General features: G+C 42.5%; 1 long non-coding RNA gene across 5 annotated transcripts; it reads left to right on the top strand.

Annotated features, from left to right (window-relative positions):
- Nucleotides 1-453: 453 nt before the first annotated feature.
- Nucleotides 454-20455, top strand: LOC148703040 (uncharacterized). Of its 5 annotated transcripts, XR_016396061.1 has the most exons (5): nt 454-1077; nt 1224-1347; nt 13882-13941; nt 14021-19764; nt 19908-20455. It is a non-coding gene; the product is annotated as an uncharacterized LOC148703040 (long non-coding RNA). The 5 variants fall into 5 exon arrangements; XR_016396062.1 differs by lacking the exon at nt 1224-1347; XR_016396058.1 differs by having other exon boundaries at nt 13882-19764.
- The last annotated feature ends 1951 nt before the right edge of the window (nt 20456-22406 follow it).

Raw genomic sequence — 22406 nt, 5'->3', positions numbered from 1 at the left:
TGAATATTTTTAGCCTATGTATTAAATGGCCAAAAATATATTTTTATATCCATCTCCAATCCACACGCATGACAAGAATATTTTGCCGTTGGTATAGATAGCTCAGTATCCGCATGCACTTTGGCATACGCTTGAATACAAAGCCAACATTAGGCACGACTTTATGTTGGTTAAATTGCGTGCTTGCATGGAAGATCTTCTGCGCCGCCATTGCCGGAAGGTACAAAAATCTTTATCAAGCGATCATGAAGGTGACTGGCGCTGCTGACTTCATGATAGGACAGTCCAGCACCCACATTTTTTTTTCTGTTGTCCTTTTTTTTTTTTGATAACTATGGAAGGCTTGCCTCCGAAATGGAAAAACAAATAGCCAGAAGTATCAGCATTTGCATGAATGAAAGAGCATATAATTAGGTTACACATGATTCCAGTATTGCTGGTTGGTGTCCTGATCGAAGTAAGACTAAACGATCCTAACCTGTTTGGATAACCTGGATTGAAGGTCCATTAATGGACTTAGACAGCCAGAAATATAGTCGTCGAGCTCTCTTCTTCAAAGACCTCGTTCAAGTGGGAGGGGGCATGGCTAGCATATTTTTTTTAGAAGATTAGGGAAGGTTAAACCATCCAATATATTTTTTTTCCATAAGAAAAGGCTAGGCTACCTAATTTACTAAGAAGAAAAAATATATATATAATTTATGATCTTATTTAAAAAAGAGTAGCGAAAAGATGTCATCGAATTTTGACGAAGTGGAGGTCACAAGAGTTGCCGGTGTGAGGACCCTCCTACGCTTAATGTATGCCAATATAAGTTCAGGAGAGAGTAAGATGCGAGTAATGTATATGAGAGAGACCTAGCATGCAGTCGTCCTTAATTGGAGGTTGGATTTGGACCACACCACCACAGTTGTCGAGAAGGGGGGAGGCGGCGATAACCGGCAAGCGGGTGGTCGACGCGCCGGGAGACCTTGAGGATGCGGATGGTAGCTGTGCCGGGATGGATTGCGCTGCTGGGTTTTTGACGGCTTGTTCGATTGTGCTCGGTTTTGCTGATTGAGAGAGGCTGGAGGGTTGGTGCGTTTTTCTTTCTTCTTTTTATAATCCTGATGGCTCTTCCATTATTCCGCTATCGTCTTTATTTTACCATGAGAGGGCAAGACTCATGGAGGGATCCCTCCCGGTCCAAGATAACAACATATTAACTTTCGATGCTTGTTTAGGGATTAGAAACAGAGCTTGCATGTCTTGTGTCTTCTTTTCCCATGAGCAGATCGGGAGCAGACGAGACTTGTATCTTATTCACCAAATGACGAGACTTGTATCTTATGCGAATGCGCATGATAGGTAAGGTTGACTCATTGCAAGAATAGGATCTTATAGTGGTATGACTTTGTCAACAAAGAGAAGGGAAAAAACCTAAAAAAAACCTGGAAGTTGTGATTGTGCATGTCAGATTTGCATATATATACATATATACACATCTACTAAGGAGATCGTAAATGAAGAATTGATCAATCCTTTTTTGTCCCTGCTGAAATTCTCGTAACTCTAGACCATAACTATAAGTCATAAACATCAAGCCACGTTGCCTTCTTCCAAACATTTGGGGTTGACACTATGAATTATTATCGCCAATAATTTGTATCAAGGGTCATCTCTGGTGTTGTAGGCTTTTCCAAATCTTTTTTCCTAACCTACATTTTGGTTGCTGGCCTTTGGTCTTCTTCCCTTCTTCCTAGATTTTTCAACATGGACTTGAGCATCTCTTCTATTGGAAGATCTTTGTTGCACTTCCCCACTATTCCATATCGATCTAGTGGTTAAATCTCAACTTGAAGCGTTTAATGCTTTTCAACCATAAGAAGCATTTCAACGAACACTAGGCATTCCTGTTATGCAATATATTCTGATATGATATATAAAAAGGGTTGGAACTGTATTTGTGCGCAAACATAATAATATATGTCATTAAGAGCTTAATCAAGCCAATCTTGAGAGAGCTGGAAAGTTTGGATTGATTACTAACTGTGACCCTTATCAAGGCAAATTTTGAGTAGGACAGAAGTGCTCATGAATGGCTTGTTCAATTGACAGTACACTTCATTATTAACAGTAATTCCAATTAAACTATTAATGAAATAATGCATAAAGACTTGTAAGTTTTAGGATACCTGGAACTCATGCGTCAATTCAGCGGCTGCTTTTTCAGTCTTTTTATGCATTGGTTTATCTTTATTGGGGATTTCTTCCATGTTTATCAGTGATTTGTTGTCTATATTTTCTTTTTCAGTATTTGCAATTCCTTCAGTTACTTCAACTTCCTTGGACGCCATGATGAAATGGTTTTCAAGCTTAACAGTCTGTCTCATCTTTGTTTTGTTCAGGGCCTAAACTTTCCTTACTGATTGTTTCATCAGGATGCTCTTTGTCATTATAGATGCAAATTCTTGTTCATGTTCTTTTTCTGAAGCTTCTGTCCATTTGGATTGCTTCATTTCAGCTCACTTCAACATGCTTATCTTCAAAAACTTTTCCAATTTTGTCATTGTCTTTTCCATCTTTGTCCTCATGTTCTTGTATGCCTTCCTCATTTTGTTCCTTTGATACCTCTGCAGTGCCATATTTCATGATCTGGTCTGTGAGGTCATCCTGGTTGAGTACTTTTTCGTGACAACGATCTTTGTCTTGCACAACTTCATATATTTCCTCACGCTTCTGAGCCTCTTTCTCTACATTTAGTGGCTGTCTCATCTGTTAGTTGTGAAGAGGCAGAGGCATCAAGGTTTCCATAATTGGTTTCTTCCTCTTCTTGGACATCATTTTCCTTTTCATTTCTTGAATGCTTGGTTTCTTGATCTTGAATTGTTTCCTCTACTGATATCTCAGTAGCTGGTACAGCATGAGGCTCATCCACAGAAATTGCTATTGCTCTTCTCTTCTTCAGGTTTGGCTTTAGCCTGATCATTCAAATTTCCTCCTTTCAAATTGTCTTCAGCATCAATAGTGTCATTTGCTTGGAGGCTGTTCTCTTCATGCATCAGACTGTATGTTTCCTTGTGAATCATATTATTCACTAGATCATTCTGGATGCTTGGAACTTCTGTTTTTGTTGAGATGGAGACATCCTTCAGGTCATCTTCTTGCTGTTCCTTTTCATCCAATTATTCATTCTCTTTATTTTTGCTTGCATATTTTGTTTCAGGGCTTTTCTCTGTTACAACTAAATTAATGTACTCGACATCCTTGTCTGCCATGCTGTCCTCAATGAAGTTAGACTCTTCTGGTTCTTTTTTCAACTGTAAAGTGCCTGTATGAGGGTTCATTTCAGTATTCTTGTCACGCCCCGAACCCGGGGCCCGGGGCGCGAGCAGACGCCGCGCACCTGCAGGGCGGACCCCGCAGGCGCGCAAGGCAGATAAATCAGATCAACCATCAATAGCTAAACAAAGATAAATTCCAGTTTCCATATCAAATGTCCATAAATATATACACATGTCAAAAGGAAAGTCAATGTCTACTAGCTAAATACATCATGATCACTCCGTCCCATAATCCCTATAATCACATGTCATCACCTGAAAAAAAAATGTAAATAATAGGAGTGAGCTAACAGCTCAGTAGGCGACATCATGCAATAAAGTCATCATATAACATGTCATAATGCATATAAAAGCAGCTAAACTCATAAATCCAAAAATCCACACAATAATCTGTAAACCCGATCCGAGACTCAAAATATCTCAACCGCATGACTACGGCCACATCACCCAGTGGCATGGTTACACCGAAGTGCCAATACAACTCTCCGAAGAGCCGCTCTACTGAGCCAACGCACCACTGTGCCGCACCCCCTGGTGCCAATCTCACGCTCCGCAGAGCCAACGCACCACTGTGCCGCACCCCCTGGTGCCAATCTCACGCTCCACTGAGCCGCTCCGCAGAGCAAAACGCACCCCTGTGCCGCCACTATTCTATCACCGGTGGTCACGGTGTCGGAACCAGTTCCTCAGTACAAGTCGACAGGGCCAACGTATCATCCCATTGGCGGGGTCTAGACTATAGTCACGCGGTCTTTAAAAATCAATAAATAAATTTTCCACATCGTGAATTTCCAAATCAAAGTCATGAACATGCTCCCAATAATAAGTCACATAACAGTTTATAAAAAAAAAAAAATATTTAATTCTAATTCTAACACATAATGCCAAGAATAAATCATAACATCAAGATATGCAAGATACATGTTATAATTCGATTTAAAAGCAATAAGTCACCTACCTGGGTTCGCTTAAAAAATCCCTGCCACAGATATCACGAACCCCTGATTAAACATAAATATTAATTATTTAATTAATTAAGAAACATAATTTAAACTAATTTCAACCCCTTAAACTCCTAAGTTCATAAATCCAAGAATGGGCCCCCAAGATCAAACATATACCCTAAAATCAGAATCCTTTAGACCTAAGTCAATTGTGGCCCAAAACAGATTAGGCCCAATTGAACCAAACCGGATAACAGGTTCATATCAAATTTCGGGCCCAACCCAAACCAGTCCACAGTTCCAATTTGGCCCGACTCAGCCCAACACAGACCCCCAACCCAATCCAGACCAGGTCTGATCAGACCATAACAAAACCCATTCACTTAAACTCAGACCCAACCCAATTCAAGAAATGGGTGGAACCGGTACACGGTCTGATCCACACTACCCAACTCAAGTTTAAGCTAAATCCCATGGTTCAATCAGATCAGGGTCTGTTGTGTCTGGTTTGAGACCCAAATAGGCACGGAAATCAAAGCAAGGTATACGCCCAGGAAGAAGAAAGAAGAAAAGAATAAGAAGAAGAAGAAGAAGAAGAAGAAGAAGAAGAAGAAAAGGAAGGAGGGGGGGTGGCTGGTGGTTCCGGTCGGCCCTCGGCGGTCGACCGTGGCCCTCGGCGGCGGTGCTCGGCCAGCCGCCGTCGGCCACGCCACTGTCACAAGCGGCGCCGGACGAAAAGGAGAGCAGAAGGAGAGGAAGAAAGGAAGGGAAGAGAGGGACCGGGGCTGGAAAGCCCGACCCCTGTTCACCCATCTCCGGCCGAACTCGTTTCGGCCGGATTGACCCCGGCCGGCCACCGTCGGCCGGCCGAATCCCATCAAAAAAATTTTCCAAAACAGGGGATGAAGACCGGTTGCCATCCCTCATTTCTCTCCCCTCAAATCCAAAAATAATGATAAAAAGAAACATGTCTTTCTCACCTCCAGTCGTCGACGAAAGGACCCCTGGCGGCGTTGGCGGCTCCGGCGGCGGCTACGGCTCCGGCAACTGTCTCTAGAAGGGGGAAGAAGATGAGGGGAAAAACTCAAATTTTTAGAGAGATGGGGAAGGGATGGGGCTCGGATGAGGCTCTCAGAGGAGAGAAAGAGGGAGAGAGAGAGAGAGGGAGAGAGGGAGAGAGGGAAAAAAGGGGGGGGAGGTGCGAAGATCCCGCTGGCCGTTCGGCCGGCGTGGTCTTCGTGGGGCGACATGAAGAGCGAACTGAAGTCGGCATCCATTGCCGACTTCAGTTCTTTGGGCCCAATAACAGGCCCAAAATTCAGATCTTTACACTCTAACCAACTAAAAAAAAAATTTCGTCCTCGAAATTAAAACATACCTCAATCCGAGAACATGGCAGGAAACTTCTCTCTCATCTCCTCCTCCAGCTCCCAAGTAGCTTCTCTCTCACTGTGATTGCTCCACTGCACCTTTACATAAGGAATCGTGCGCCTCCTCAAAACTTGGTCCTTCCTATCCACTACACGGATAGGCTGCTCAACATAAGAAAGATCTGCGCGGAGCTGCAAAGGTGCCACTTCAATCACATGACTGGGATCAGCAATGTACCTCCTCAGCATGGAGACATGAAATACAGAATGAACTCCCGATAGAGCAGGTGGAAGTGCCAGTCTATAAGCAACAGATCCAACTCTCTCGAGAATCTCGAAGGGTCCCACATATCTCGGACTGAGCTTTCCTCGAACTCCAAACCGCATGATCCCTTTAGAAGGGGATACTCTGAGGAACACATGATCTCCGACCTGAAATTCCAATTCCCGCCTCCTGATATCTGCATAGCTTTTCTGTCTACTCTGAGCTGCTCGGAGTCGTTCTCTGATCAACTGAATCTTTTCCACTGTCTGCTGCACCATCTCTGGACCCAAGATCTTCCTCTCCCCCACATCATCCCAACAGATAGGCGATCTGCACTTCCTACCATATAGAGCCTCATAAGGAGCCATCTGTATGCTTGCCTGGTAGCTATTATTATAAGCAAACTCTACCAGTGACAAGTGATGATCCCAAGAGCCCCTCATATCAATAGAGCAGGCTCTCAGCATATCCTCTAGAATCTGGATGGTCCTCTCAGACTGTCCATCTGTCTGTGGATGAAAGGCTGTACTGAAGCTAAGGGTGGTCCCCAAAGCTCTGTGCAAGCTGCCCCAGAAATGTGCCACAAACCGGGAATCTCTGTCTGATACAATGGATACTGGAACTCCGTGCAGCCGTACTATCTGCTCGATATATAATTCTGCCAGCTTCTCCAGTGTCATCCCAGTCTTGATTGCCAGAAAATGAGCTGTTTTGGTCAGTCTGTCTACGATCACCCAGACTGAATCATGACCTCTAAGGGTACGAGGTAGTCCTGATACGAAATCCACAGTGACATGCTCCCATTTCCACTCTGGAATCGGCAGAGGCTGTAGCATACCTGCTGGTCTCTGATGCTCAATCTTAACTTGCTGACAAGTTAAGCATTGAGATACATGCTGGGCAATCTCCCTCTTCATGTTATTCCACCAAAACACCGCTTTCAGATCCTTGTACATCTTGGTACTGCCTGGGTGCACTGTATATCCCGTACTGTGAGCTTCATCCATGATTTCCTTCTTCAGACCAGGATTATCTGGAACACAGATTCTGTTAATAAACCTCAAAGAGCCATCTTCATGTATACGGAAATCTGACTGTGTACCAGACTCGATATCCCTCCTGATCTTCTGGAGTCGAGGGTCATCAACTTGCGCTGCCTTAATTCTATCAATAAGTGTAGGCTGGACTCGCAAGTTTGCCAATTTCATAGTAGCCTCATGTAGATACACCTCTATCTCTGCTCTCCTCAGATCTTCCAGAATATCCTTCTGAGTAGTAATCAAGGCTGCAATATTTCCTGAAGATTTCCGGCTCAGTGCATCTGCTACTACATTTGCCTTTCCAGGGTGATAGTGGATAGTCAGATCATAATCTTTTAACAACTCCAGCCACCTCCTCTGTCTCATGTTCAGCTCTTTTTGAGTAAAGAGATATTTCAGGCTTTTATGATCAGTATATACCTGACATGTCTCTCCATACAAATAGTGCCTCCATAATTTCAGAGCAAATACAACTGCTGCAAGCTCGAGATCATGTGTGGGATAGTTTTCTTCATAAGGCTTGAGCTGTCTAGAGGCGTAGGCAATAACTTTTCCATTCTGCATCAGCACACAGCCCAAACCCTTCTTGGAGGCATCACTGTAAATAGTATAATCAACACCCGTGACTGGCAGAGTCAAAATAGGTGCTGACACTAGCCGGCGCTTCAATTCCTCGAAGCTCTTCTCACACTGATCCGACCACTCGAATTTCACTCCTTTGCGAGTGAGTCGAGTCAAGGGCCCAGCAATACTAGAGAAGCCTTCTACAAATCTTCTGTAATAGCCGGCTAATCCAAGGAAACTGCGGATCTCTGATACATTTGTCGGTCTGCTCCAGTCAACTACAGCTTCGATCTTCTTCGGGTCAACCATAATTCCTTCTTTAGATACCACATGTCCCAAGAACATCACCTGATCCAGCCAGAACTGACATTTCTTCAGTTTCCCATACAATTGATTCTGTCTCAAAATTTTCAAAACAATTTTCAAGTGTTGCTCATGCTCAGTATGACTCTTGGAATAGATTAAGATGTCATCAATAAACACAATTACAAATTTGTCCAAGAAAGGTTTAAATACCCTGTTCATCAGATCCATAAATGCAGCTGGAGCATTTGTCAACCCGAAAGGCATCACCAGATACTCATAATGGCCATATCTGGTGCGGAAGGCAGTCTTGGCTATATCAGACTCCTTTATCCTCAACTGATGATATCCAGATCGCAGATCAATCTTTGAAAACACCTGGGCACCCTGAAGCTGATCAAACAAGTCATCAATCCGGGGTAGGAGGTACCTGTTCTTGATAGTCACTTTGTTAATTTCCCGAAAATCAATGCATAGCCTCATACTGCCGTCCTTCTTCCTCACAAATAACACTGGTGCACCCCAAGGAGAGACACTGGGTCGAATGAAACCCAGATCCAATAGCTCCTGCAACTGTTCCTTCAGTTCTTTTAGTTCAGCCGGGGCCATTCTGTAAGGAGGTCTAGATATGGGTGCCGTACCAGGGTTTAGATCAATGGCAAATTCCACCTCTCTAACTGGTGGTAAACCAGGAAGCTCATCAGGAAAAACATCAGGGTATTCCCTGACCACGGGTATGTCTTCAATTTTCTGTTCCGACTGCTCAGAATCCATGACGGCTGCCATATACACAGAGCACCCCTTCCTGAGAGACCGAATACCCTGTAAGGCTGCCACTATCTGAGGGGAGACACACCCTCCATCACCCACAAAATAAAACTCTTCAATGTCAGGGATTCGGAAAGTCACCCGCTTCGAGAAGCAGTCAATGGTAGCGTGATATATAGCTAACCAATCCATACCCAGAATTAAATCAAATTCATGTAAGTCCATGACAATAAGGTCAGCTTTCAAGTCTCTACCCTCTACAATTACTGGGCAAGACTTGCATATCAGTGAGGTGATCATCTTACCCCCAGCTGGGGTACTCACACATAATTCCCTCTCCAAGGGTGAGCAAAATATATCATGCTTATGCACATATGTAGATGAAATAAAAGAGTGTGTGGCCCCTGAGTCGAATAGTGCATATGCATAAGTAGAATGTACTAATAAGGTACCTGTCACTGCCGTGTTGGATGCCTGAGCATCCTGCTGTGTCAGTGCATATACCCGTCCCTGGGTGCGAGATCCTCCTCCCCTCTGCTGCCTGAGGACAGCTGACTGGGTAGCCTGTACTGGAGTAAAGGAAGTCTGTCGTTGAGGAGCTACAGAACTCGGTGGCCTCTGCGCAGATCTAGTACGAGGACAATTGGAAATCCTGTGACCCGGCTGACCACACCCGAAACACACTCCAGAAACTGTCTGAGTCTGAGGGCACTCAGCTATCCGGTGGCCCTGCTGACCACACCTGAAACATGCCCCAATACCAGGCCGTGTCTGAAGACACTCAACAGCTCTATGTCCAGTCTGGCCACACTTGAAGCACATTCCTGATATCCCCCTGCGATCCGGTGCAGTCCTCCCATATGGAACTCGCTGCCCTGCTCCTGGACGGAACTGCATAGGTCGGCGCAGATGCCGCTCACCGTCAGAATCAAAGTCCCTGGTCCTCTTTGACTTCCCTTTCTGAGCATCCTGTGTCTCCTTCCAGATGATCTCCATATTTTTAGCTCTGTCAACTAGGTCATCATAATCAGTCGAGTGAACAGCAGCTAAACCCTGACGCAGGCGAGGCCTCAGTCCTTCCTCAAATCTACTCATCCTAGATTTAGGGTCTTGGACAAGAGATGGTGCAAAACGTGACAGTCGATCGAACTCAGCCTCATAATCCTCCACAGTCATACTCCCCTGAGAGAGACTCAGAAACTCCCTCTCCAACTCCTTGATACGACTGGAAGGGAAATACTTGGAGTAGAAGGCCATGCGGAATCCCGGCCAGGTCACATATCCTGCATCCTGCATCATAGTCCTCTCCACAGACTCCCACCAATGATGAGCCCGGTCCTGAAGCATATAGGTGGCAAATCTGATCTTCTCCTCCTCAGTACAACCCATGGCCCTGAAAGCCTTCTCCATCTCATCTATCCACCATTCGGCCTCTTGGGGATCGGTAGTCCCCTTGAAAGCCGGAGGAGCCAACTTCCGGAATTCTGCAATGCTCCTCCCCTGATCCGACGAGCTAGCAGAGGGATGCTGTGGATGTGGGTCCCTCTGCTGTCTGACCAGCTCAATCACCTCCCTGACCAGTTCCAATACTGGGGTCGATCCTCCCGCCTGATCCTGTTCTGGTCGGTCTAAAACTGTCGGAGCAATCTCCTCTTCCTGAACTCGCTCAGCTGGGCGAGGAGTCGCCGGATCATCTCCCATCGTCTCAATCAGACGACGAGGTGGTATACGAGTACGGCGGGGCGGCATCCTGATACAGACATAATACCACAAGTTAGGGTTAAGTCAAAAAAATCTTCCTATGAGTTTACTACCCCACTCTCATTTCCTCACATGTGTCCCTATGCTCCTAGGGTTTTCATTAGTTATTGTTTTTTTTTTTTTTTTTTGTTCTGATGTCCCTAGTGATCGTTAACCTATGCTCTGATACCAATAAATCTGTCACGCCCCGAACCCGGGGCCCGGGGCGCGAGCAGACGCCGCGCACCTGCAGGGCGGACCCCGCAGGCGCGCAAGGCAGATAAATCAGATCAACCATCAATAGCTAAACAAAGATAAATTCCAGTTTCCATATCAAATGTCCATAAATATATACACATGTCAAAAGGAAAGTCAATGTCTACTAGCTAAATACATCATGATCACTCCGTCCCATAATCCCTATAATCACATGTCATCACCTGAAAAAAAAATGTAAATAATAGGAGTGAGCTAACAGCTCAGTAGGCGACATCATGCAATAAAGTCATCATATAACATGTCATAATGCATATAAAAGCAGCTAAACTCATAAATCCAAAAATCCACACAATAATCTGTAAACCCGATCCGAGACTCAAAATATCTCAACCGCATGACTACGGCCACATCACCCAGTGGCATGGTTACACCGAAGTGCCAATACAACTCTCCGAAGAGCCGCTCTACTGAGCCAACGCACCACTGTGCCGCACCCCCTGGTGCCAATCTCACGCTCCGCAGAGCCAACGCACCACTGTGCCGCACCCCCTGGTGCCAATCTCACGCTCCACTGAGCCGCTCCGCAGAGCAAAACGCACCCCTGTGCCACCACTATTCTATCACCGGTGGTCACGGTGTCGGAACCAGTTCCTCAGTACAAGTCGACAGGGCCAACGTATCATCCCATTGGCGGGGTCTAGACTATAGTCACGCGGTCTTTAAAAATCAATAAATAAATTTTCCACATCGTGAATTTCCAAATCAAAGTCATGAACATGCTCCCAATAATAAGTCACATAATAGTTTATAAAAAAAAATAAATATTTAATTCTAATTCTAACACATAATGCCAAGAATAAATCATAACATCAAGATATGCAAGATACATGTTATAATTCGATTTAAAAGCAATAAGTCACCTACCTGGGTTCGCTTAAAAGATCCCTGCCACAGATATCACGAACCCCTGATTAAACATAAATATTAATTATTTAATTAATTAAGAAACATAATTTAAACTAATTTCAACCCCTTAAACTCCTAAGTTCATAAATCCAAGAATGGGCCCCCAAGATCAAACATATACCCTAAAATCAGAATCCTTTAGACCCAAGTCAATTGTGGCCCAAAACAGATTAGGCCCAATTGAACCAAACCGGATAACAGGTTCATATCAAATTTCGGGCCCAACCCAAACCAGTCCACAGTTCCAATTTGGCCCGACTCAGCCCAACACAGACCCCCAACCCAATCCAGACCAGGTCTGATCAGACCATAACAAAACCCATTCACTTAAACTCAGACCCAACCCAATTCAAGAAATGGGTGGAACCGGTACACGGTCTGATCCACACTACCCAACTCAAGTTTAAGCTAAATCCCATGGTTCAATCAGATCAGGGTCTGTTGTGTCTGGTTTGAGACCCAAATAGGCACGGAAATCAAAGCAAGGTATACGCCCAGGAAGAAGAAAGAAGAAAAGAATAAGAAGAAGAAGAAGAAGAAGAAGAAGAAGAAGAAGAAAAGGAAGGAGGGGGGGGGGTGGCTGGTGGTTCCGGTCGGCCCTCGGCGGTCGACCGTGGCCCTCGGCGGCGGCGCTCGGCCAGCCGCCGTCGGCCACGCCACTGTCACAAGCGGCGCCGGACGAAAAGGAGAGCAGAAGGAGAGGAAGAAAGGAAGGGAAGAGAGGGACCGGGGCTGGAAAGCCCGACCCCTGTTCACCCATCTCCGGCCGAACTCGTTTCGGCCGGATTGACCCCGGCCGGCCACCGTCGGCCGGCCGAATCCCATCAAAAAAATTTTCCAAAACAGGGGATGAAGACCGGTTGCCATCCCTCATTTCTCTCCCCTCAAATCCAAAAATAATGATAAAAAGAAACATGTCTTTCTCACCTCCGGTCGTCGACGAAAGGACCCCTGGCGGCGTTGGCGGCTCCGGCGGCGGCTACGGCTCCGGCAACTGTCTCTAGAAGGGGGAAGAAGATGAGGGGAAAAACTCAAATTTTTAGAGAGATGGGGAAGGGATGGGGCTCGGATGAGGCTCTCAGAGGAGAGAAAGAGGGAGAGAGAGAGAGGGAGAGAGGGAGAGAGGGAAAAAAGGGGGGGGAGGTGCGAAGATCCCGCTGGCCGTTCGGCCGGCGTGGTCTTCGTGGGGCGACATGAAGAGCGAACTGAAGTCGGCATCCATTGCCGACTTCAGTTCTTTGGGCCCAATAACAGGCCCAAAATTCAGATCTTTACAATTCTGTTCTTCCTTCCAAGTCTCTGTTTCCATTAATGTCACACTGGCTTCTGGAATTTTTTGTGGTTCCTTGGAAGATACTTTCCCAACTTCATCTGACAACATTTCATCCTCCTGTACTGATTTCTCTGCTGATAGGTGCAGATAGGATAACTCTTTGACAGATGCATCAGCGGATGTCTCCCAATCCTTTATTTCACATTCTTTTTCTGTGGTATCTTAGTCCCATCTGCTAGAGCTTGAAGAATTCCCAACGGACCAGCATATTCAGGCCCAATACGTTGTTAGTGATTTAAGGATCTTCTCTTCTGATGCCAGCTAAGATGATTCTTCATGCTTCTCTTCTTTATCTTCTAATATGATGCCTTGACTTTGGGATGTCTCGTTGGAACTGACAACTCCTGTGATTTCTTCTTTTTCATGTTGCTTTTCCATGCTTATTCTTCCACCATCTTTGGGACATTGCTCTTCAGATGGATGGCCAGATAATTTATCGAGGCTATCATTTTCTTCATCATCTTTCTGTAACCCTGTTTCACCCAAGTCCTCTGGAACTGATAAACTTTCTGGATTCACACTCAAGTTTTCTGCTGATTCCTGTGTTTTTGGTTTCTCTCTATCTTTGATCGCTTTGGAATTTTTTCTTTCCATGCACCACATCCATTGATTTCTCTAGCTGCTCATCATCCAATTCATTTCCCAAATGTTCTAAATATTGATATTGGTTGACCACTGAGTTTTCAAGGATTTCAGTTGAAGTCCTTTCCTCCCTCAAAACAGCAGCTCTTTCAGTATTCTGATTAGAACCAATTGTTTCAAATATATGCTCATCAGATATTGAGTTAGATTTTTCGGCAGGATGATCATTCACAAATTCATTTCTCTGCATTTTCTCTTCAAGTGGAACATGTGTGACAGATGCAGTATAAAAGCATGTATCCTTGAAATTTGCCTCTGATGACAAATTCTTTGGGATAGTCACATCTTTTTCCCCTTTCAGTTCATCTATTTGATCCTTCTCCAGCATGTTTTCACTCTCTAGATTGTCCTTTTCTTTATGAATTGGGTTTTCTCCATGTAAACCAGCATTGGAACCGTTGCAGATATCTTCTAACCGAATCTGAGCTGTGGATGGTGCTTCAACACAATCTTCACCGTCAGAGGTATCTATTGTTCCTACAGTAACTGAATGCAAGGATTGATTCTTGGCTTTCTCAGATGAAATGCTGCTGTCATTTGTAGCTGTGGCAGCTTTATAAGGTGTGGATTGCCGAGTCTTCTGTGAGCTCCGCAAAGCAACTGAATCAGTTTCACCTCCCTTGATCTCTCACTTATGCGAATGTTCCTTCAAATCTCCCAGTCGTTTATTTGTGCACTCTGGTGGATTGTGAACTTGAACACATTTCAGATCTCCAATTTCATCTTGTGCCTTCTGCAGTAAACATGGCTATATAGGAAGTTACAAAAGCAGGTAATATAGTCACAGGAGACTAGTATTTCACTCAAATAATCAGACTACCATATTTTTTTCCCTTAAAGAGATTTTCCATCTGAGATGATAGAAATAGCACTACTAAATGTTAAAATACTATGGAAGACACATTTCTTATATTGTTGTCTTAAAGAGGAGAAAACTCTAAAAATCTTGGTGGAAGTGGACTTTAATCTGATTCTCAAATATGTTTGAAACATCTTCATGCCAAGTATTTTATGTAACATCCGTTATATCTTTTTAGGAGAGAAAACCTCATTGCTCTCTGTGAGGCGAAAGATGGAAGGTGGCACTTGCATGAAATAGAAAATATTAGATCCACTCCTTTACAAAGAGGGGACTGGTAACCTAGTAATGAGAGAGAGAATGGTTTAGGAAGCTTCAGAAAGAGACACCCTAGTATTATACAAGAAAGAAAAGAAAAGAGTTTACTGTGTTTATTGGGGAATTACAAGTGAACACTTATGCGTGTATCACCTTTGAAGCTATGTCCATGGGCTAATGCAACAGGTTGACTCAGTTGCTAGTCATGGATTTCCTTTTTGATTATATCTTTTGGCAAAAGAGTTTGTTATCCTCCTTGTTTGAATTGGTAGGACCCCAATATGAGGGAAGGTATCCTGCACAACGAAAGTTCTCTACCACCCATGGTAAGTTATAGAATGCACCAACTATTTCTACCATGATTTTCATTACCTTAATTCGGACTTATTTTGCCATTGCTGTTCACTTTTCATGTCCTGATCGAACAATGGTACAGATGCATGATACATCCTTACTAATTATGGTTCTCCTAGGTATTTCTGTAGTAGAGCCCTTACTAAGCAACTTCTGATGACCTACATCCATCGTTCTGTAATTTCACTGCCTTTCATGTAATTTGTATTATGTTCACTTCTAGTGTACCTGATTTCATTGGCATAAAAGAGTTTGGATATAAATGCTTTATTAACTACAGATGAGGTGCTACCAATATGCCTTGTGCAATCATAAATGGGTAAAAAGTAGGCATTACCTAAATTGAGCTTATTAGTGTCAAAAAAAAAACAGAACTTTTGAGTCGGCTTATGCTAAAAACAATAGTTGCATGCAGAGTTAGCAACATTTGGGCCATAAGAGCAGTCAACACTTTTATCTTTTTTCTTTCTTGTATGTTTTAAAAAGTTAGGTGCTGAATGAACAAAAAGCACTTGTGCTGTTATATTACTATTGTTGGCATGAAATAAGGTAGCAAGATAGATAGGAAACAACTTGCTAATGTAACTATATTGAACATTAAATCGATGTATGAAAAAATACAACTAGGCAAAAAAGTGAAGTATAAAATTCATGCTATGCCAAAGAAGAGCATTGAGATGAAAGTATATCAATTTCTTCATAGTATATACCATGATAGAATATGGTAAAGTCAATCGTTAGTTGCAAAAGTTTATGGATGTTAATGCATTAAAAGAAATTGTCACATGAAAACAAATATATCTAAGTCATGCTCTACTTTTGAAAAAATCAGGAGAGAGATTAAAGTAGCTAAACTAGATAAAGTAAAACTGAAGATTGTAAGCATTTTATGGTTAGCTCATTTTATCTTTAAACTATTACAAATCTGAATTTATCTCTGTGTTTTTCATGTTCAAGAATCGCATGTCTGAAGAACCGAACTTAAAATTAACCATTTGCCTGCTTCTTTTGACATCCAATCAAGAGTTTACCATATTCTGTATTTGCTTACATGTTTTCCAGAAAAATTGCTTCTGAAACATTTTTAGGCTGCAAAAATTATAAGAAGCTTTTCTTTTTCTAGAGAAACAGTTCTTTTGTGGGAGAGGTACCATCTCTCCCCTATGGGGATTTGAACAAAAACTACCTCCTTAACTGAACTCTTTATGTGTGTTATATGAGCTGGACTGCAATTTTTTATTCTTTTATTCTTTTGAGATTAGAAGGGCTAGTCCCCATCTTTTCTACCTATGCCAACCCTACCCTTGAGGGCTGACTCCAATAAGAATTGTACCCTGTCCCTTTGCCATTCCAAGGGGTGGTACCATTCTAAGGAAACGCTTGGTGGTGACCTTGACGGCAAATTCAATTTGCATTTAAACATCTGTAATGGAGTTAAATAACTTGTCGGTGGATGATGTGCTTCCGCAGGTGCCTACAGGACGGTGTGCTTGTACAGTGATGGAAACATAGGTCATGCACCAGCCAAAAACTCATCAACTCCACCAATAGAAAATTTAATGAGAAATGCACTGTCCAACTGCGTTTGCATGTGTGGGTATGGGTAGATCTGTGACTGTGTTTTTTTCTTTCTTCTTTCTTTTTTTGGGGGGAGGGGTGTTGGGGAGATATTAATTTCCCCACAATATATTCTTATTTCATGAAACCAAAATATTTAACATCTTTTTTTTTTTTTTTGGGTGCAACGGCGGCTTACACACAGCGGGTGTGAATGCGGCCAATAAGATAACATCTATTCAGTATGACACTATAAAACATTCAACTACACATGTAACCATATGTGTGTGCACACTAGGAATGTTTTTGGACAACAAAAATGTGTAGAAGATCATATATGTAATTCTGCACTGTTCTTGTGCATGTATTGTTGGTGACTGCTTTTTAAAAGATTGGATAACTCAGTTCAACCTTTGACTTGCCATGTCAACTTCAATCTAAGCATGGGTTTAATATAGTTAAACCTCCAATTTTATAGCAATAAGAATTACTCTGTTAAAGTTGAAGCTCTGTATTATATTTTCTTCCTCCCATGTTATTTACTTTCATAGCTTTGGAAACTTAATTTTGCACTCTGTCCAAGTAATAGTTGATTGTTTTCAATTGTGACAGTCTAAAAGGGCTATTAGAACCTAAGCAACTTAAACAGTCATATTCAAATGCTACTATAAGATGATTCAGTGTCTTCCTGAATCAAGTCATGACTGAGTCCATTACTGACTGCATATCATGGTCCTGGATGAGGATCTGCAACTTACTTTAATTGCTAATAGTTTGATGTTAAATATGTGATGATGGTAGGAACTAAAAAGAGCAAGAACTTTAGTTTCTCGAATCCCCTGTTGTTCCAGCAAGAACATTGCTAAACTATTTCCAATTAGGAACAAGTAGTAACACGCATTGATTATATTGGACACAAGTGTGCTGTATTTTGTCGAATAAAACAAAGGCAATCCATAGAATGTAGAGAAGCATACTGAACCACAAAGAGTTAGAAGATTTTCTTCAGATTCATTTTTTTATCCATCAATATCATGAAATCTGATTGAGCCAGGGGATTTAATCTACTTCGCAAAAGAGTGAAGCTTATTCATAACTTAGCCAATGCAAAAAAATATATTACAGAAAGTCTTACATGATCCTATCTACCAAGGAGTTTTAATTACATCACCTTCGGTTGCCATAGCCTTAGATCAGGATGAAGAGGCTAGAGAAGCTTTCTTTTGGAAAAAAATTATAAATGAATCTCCAAAAGTAGGTACTATTTATACCCCTATTTCTCCCCTAATTTTCTTGTATGTAATTAAAAGTCATGTGGACAGGCAACCTTGTTGAAAATTAATTCAGCTATAGTTGATGAAATTTTTTGACTTTTAATTTTAAATGTGTGAATTAGGTAGAATTAATTATCTTCTGATCGGTAGATTACGGATGTGGAAGTAAGCATAAGATGACAAAATGCCACCTGTTCTTTTGCTTATTTTGTTGCTGGCCAGATCAACGTGTTTCGACAGATTTGCATGCTTGCCCTGGTGGATTGCAACTTTTATTATAAAATAACAAATATGACTGTGCTTTCTCTATTATTGATGTGGACTAGAACTTCTATCCCTCCACTATTGTGGAATTATGCAGATTATTTTGCTTTTGTCAGAAGGCACTACATAACCTGCAGTTAAAGACTGGATTGTGGGGCTATTGGTTCACCTAAAGGTCAGGTGCTTTTGCCTCACCTTATGTTTATCACCGACTGTACAATTTAGGCTGTTTAGCTCAGTGGTGAAATGTGGTTGGGTGCCCATTTCTGGCCCTTGAGAAATGCCTCTAGTTCTTTAAATCAAATCCATTAGCTACCTTCAGGTTTCTGAATGACTCAAATGGTCTTGCTTGTGATTTGTGGGTTGTGGTTTGTGTTTTACTAGAATTTCCAATGACGGCGTTTTCACCATCTAGAAGTTTTGAACTTTTTCGTTTATGGCATTTTAGATAGATTAGTTGACTAGTTTGGGATGTTGCAAGACTCTAACAAAAGTTTATTTGTTCTAAGACTTGCTTTTGGAAGGCTAGAAAAAATGCAAGGCCGCCTCAGGTGATTATGTCCATGAAAATGATATTCTTATACTAATAAAACCAAATGACTTTAGTCTTTTTCACATGGTCAAATATAGCCGCTAGAATAAACTTGGTCCGATGGACCCTTTTTTTATGATGTCGAATCCAACTTGGGAATATATATGAGTTCTATTATTCACCTTTTTTTTTTCCTTTCTTTCTGTTGTCATTTGAATTATTAAACAAAACAAAATGGCGTTGTTGAATTGATTTTATATAAAACATTGAGTAATGCATTTTCTTTATAGATTCCATCGACATTTGCAGTGTCTGACCTATGCATAACAGACCATACAGAAGCAGAAGTAACAAAAAGAACATTGTTCCTGGCCTTCCATGATTAAGGAAAAATAAGGACTGTATAATTATCAATATAAAAGAGAATTAAGCGAGTCGAAGTCCAGCAGCAAATCCTGTGTTGATTCCCGATCATCAAATGGCTATAATCTGTGGACTGATCACTTTCAGGTTAGGCTGCCTATGTAGTTGCCATGAGACGTGATGATCCTTATCTTTAAGCGGCGACTTCTCTCATCGTTCAGTAGGCTGCTTTGGTGAGAATTCTTCCAATCCAATGGGAGACGTCTTTTGTCAAGTCATTCAATTAATCAATGAAGACAGGCCGCTGTGGCATCATTTTTGCTGCTAATTTTAAGATGGGACTGATTTCACAAACAATGTTGTTACATTTGACCTGTCTTTTGTTTTCTTTCCCTTTTTTTCTTTGTTCTTCTTTTTTTTTCGTTTTTTTTTTTTTTTTTGCTTTTAGGAATCTGATCTTCTCTTCTAAGTTGCTTTCTTAATGATTTCATGAAATCAAGTCAGCAGTCTTCTATGTAGGAGGCTGGGAATCTTTTATGTTCTTCATCTACAGTACTGATAGATAGGTATTTTGTCTTTGTATATTTGTTTGAGAGAACCAAGAATGTTGCCATCAGCTTCACATGCAGGGCGGAGAGGAAAAATGAAAATATGAGGGAATAGGTGCTGCTAATCATAAAAGAACAAAGATAAATCAGAACAGCGGACTATCAATCTCACACCGACCAACCTAAAGCTCTCTTGTCATGATGTGCCACCCTCCATACGGAACAATATGGCCCAAAGCAGCAAGTTGGCTTGGATTGGAATATCTGGAAAAAGAAAGGTAATGAATAGTGCAAGAAGAACCATATATAAATAAATGTTTTTTTTTTTTAATACTTTGGTACCCAAATAAATGATAGCTTGCCTTAACTTTTATATTCAACCATTCAACCATGCAATGCTTAACACTTCCATTTTTTTCAGGGTGACCATGCTTTGTAATGAAAGGCGGGGAAAAAAGAGTCAGACGCAGTGGGGCAGTAGGCAGGCAGGAATTATCCATTCATGGAATGTGAGGTGCATTGTGAGGAGCTTTGCGTACGTGAGCTGTCTCCGTTCAGGGAGGGTTCGGCCCCGCTTGAAAGGTCAAGGGTCGTATAGTCCAAATGTGGGTACGAGAAGTCCTCCTGGCCAACCTGGTGCCATGTCACTAAAATCCGAGAGGTCTCCGCTGCCACATCTCCAGATTTCTAAGGATCACCACCCTTCTTCCTCCCACTCTCCAACGCATCATCTTGCCGGTTTTTATTCTAGGGAGGCTACAAGGATGGTTTTGTTGTCGGGTTCCCATTACTTGACGATACGGTGCCATCCTATGAGCCCAAAATTGACTATTAGATAGCATGCTGTTTTGATAGCATATTAGATAGGCTGCTTTTATTTAGCATATCTAGTTTTATTCGCAGGCGACGACTTATTATGCATTCTTGTCAGATCGCTAAGTCAATGATTTATTACATTCCGATTGGTTTTATCCGTGAACAATGATTCATTACATTCTTGTGATGCACCAAAGCTTTCAGCTTTTCCCCTTTTTAATTGCCCGTTGCCCGGTACCCAGTGTTTAAATCAGCCCAACAACTCCTAGAGACTTCCTCGTACTCTTCGTGACATACACACCCTCCATTTCCTGGGCCAAGCATGGAGCTGTCGAGGATTGCCTTGCAAGAGTTGTTGATATCTCGATTGATGAGATCATGCCACGGTGATAGCCTGGCTCGCTAACTACGCAAAGCCCTAATGCGAAGTATTATTGACAGGATGTTGACATTCTGAGGTGAAACTTTGAAAAGTTTTGTACCCCACTGTTGGTGGTTCGACTAACAAGCTGCCATATTAAATATTGATTATGTTTAGTCGCGCCACTTTCAAGACATAGTTGAAGAGAAATAAATTAGTAAAACTTCGCAAGCTAAATGAAACCATTATACTTGGTATGGTTTACAAGATCATCAAGAAACTGATTGATCAGAGAAGGCTCAGAAAATCGAAGCAACTGAATAGTAAGCCCAAAACTTGGCATGACTTGAATAGGTGAGATTAAATGATCCATCTAGCATTCATTAGGCAGGCGTCCGAAGGAAACCCATTTCAGAAAACAAGAATAAACACAGCAGAAAAAGAAATACATGTGCCACTATATGTGCGCGTGCGTGCATGTATATATATAATCTTTCCCAACAAGTGTCCCCGAGAAAGGGCGTAAGCTTGGTTTTTGATCGGATGCTTGAGGATTTAGGATATTTAGTTGGGCTCGTGATGTCAAACATTTGGCTGAGCCCGGAGATGGGGGGGGGACCGTTGGTAAAGCGGCGCCAAGTCCCTCTAATTTTGGCGCGTAGCCCAAGGGAGGTTTCCGGGCAGCGCGGCAAGTCACGGGCACTTCCTTGCTTCGGCTTCTCTCTCTCTCTCCTCCCTCTTTTATACTGCTGGTTTCGGCTCTCCATTTGGCTTGTGTTCACAGAGTTTCCTCGGCGCTCAGCAGATTCTCTCTCTCTCTCTCTCTCTCTCTCTCTCTCTCTCTCTTAACCACTCAACTTTTCCCCTGTTCCTTATTTTACCTATTACTTTCTTCTTAAATAGAGATTGGGAGGGAAAATAATAGTGGCCTCTCCTCGTTCCCCATTCGTCTCTTGCACCTTTCATGTCACATTCTTATCGCTCCCTTCTCTTACATTCTCCACTTTGTAACACCACTTCTTTCATTTGCTTTACTCTCGTTTTGCTTTGTTCAGTTAACGAGCAAAACTACGTTTTCCTTCGTGATGTTGATCTGTTCTCGTTGACCTAATTAAATATTTTGTGCCTTGAGAGTTCTGAATCTTGGGCTTTTAGCAAGAGAAGAAAAGCTTCTTTTCGCACTAGACCCTCAGCTCTCCGCGTTCATTGTCTTGCTTGCCGATTTCTATCCTCCTCCTTTGTAGCTGTAAAATTAGATACTGCAGTAGCCTCTCGAGCTCTTTTTCTTTTGGTACAAAAAGAAAAAGACTAGTTGGACTCTTCTAAGGTCGAAGGAGTTGGGCTCTGCTTCTCCAGATGCGGTTCCAAGAGAAGCACCAACTCGAAGTAGCCGAAGAAGGAACGATATGGGCAATCGCCGGAATTCCACTGCCAGCTCCTCTGAGGCCGATAAAGATCAAACCGCCACAAATTGATGCCCAAGAAGAAGAAGAAGATAGGTTGGAAATGACTCCCAGGCAGAAGGAAGCAAGGATTCCAGAGAGGTTGTCCTGCCCACCGGCTCCAAAGAAGCCAAAGCCTTCTTTGAGGTCTAATCCAAATGAAGTAGAGTTCTTCAGCCCACCGGACTTGGAATCGGTGTTCATTCGCCGTGTAGAGAGGGCGAAGTAAGAGAAGAGTCTTCAGTCTTGTAATGAAGAGAATTTCTGTACAAAGTTGTAGTATATAAATTGCACTTGTAGT

Source organism: Phoenix dactylifera, chromosome 7, assembly GCF_051530095.1.
Source record: "Phoenix dactylifera cultivar Ajwa chromosome 7, Ajwa_hap1_PhDact_Kaust_v1.1, whole genome shotgun sequence".
Classification (NCBI taxonomy): domain Eukaryota; kingdom Viridiplantae; phylum Streptophyta; class Magnoliopsida; order Arecales; family Arecaceae; genus Phoenix; species Phoenix dactylifera.
Note: the sequence above shows the minus strand (reverse complement) of the source record. Positions and strands in the feature narration are given on the sequence as shown.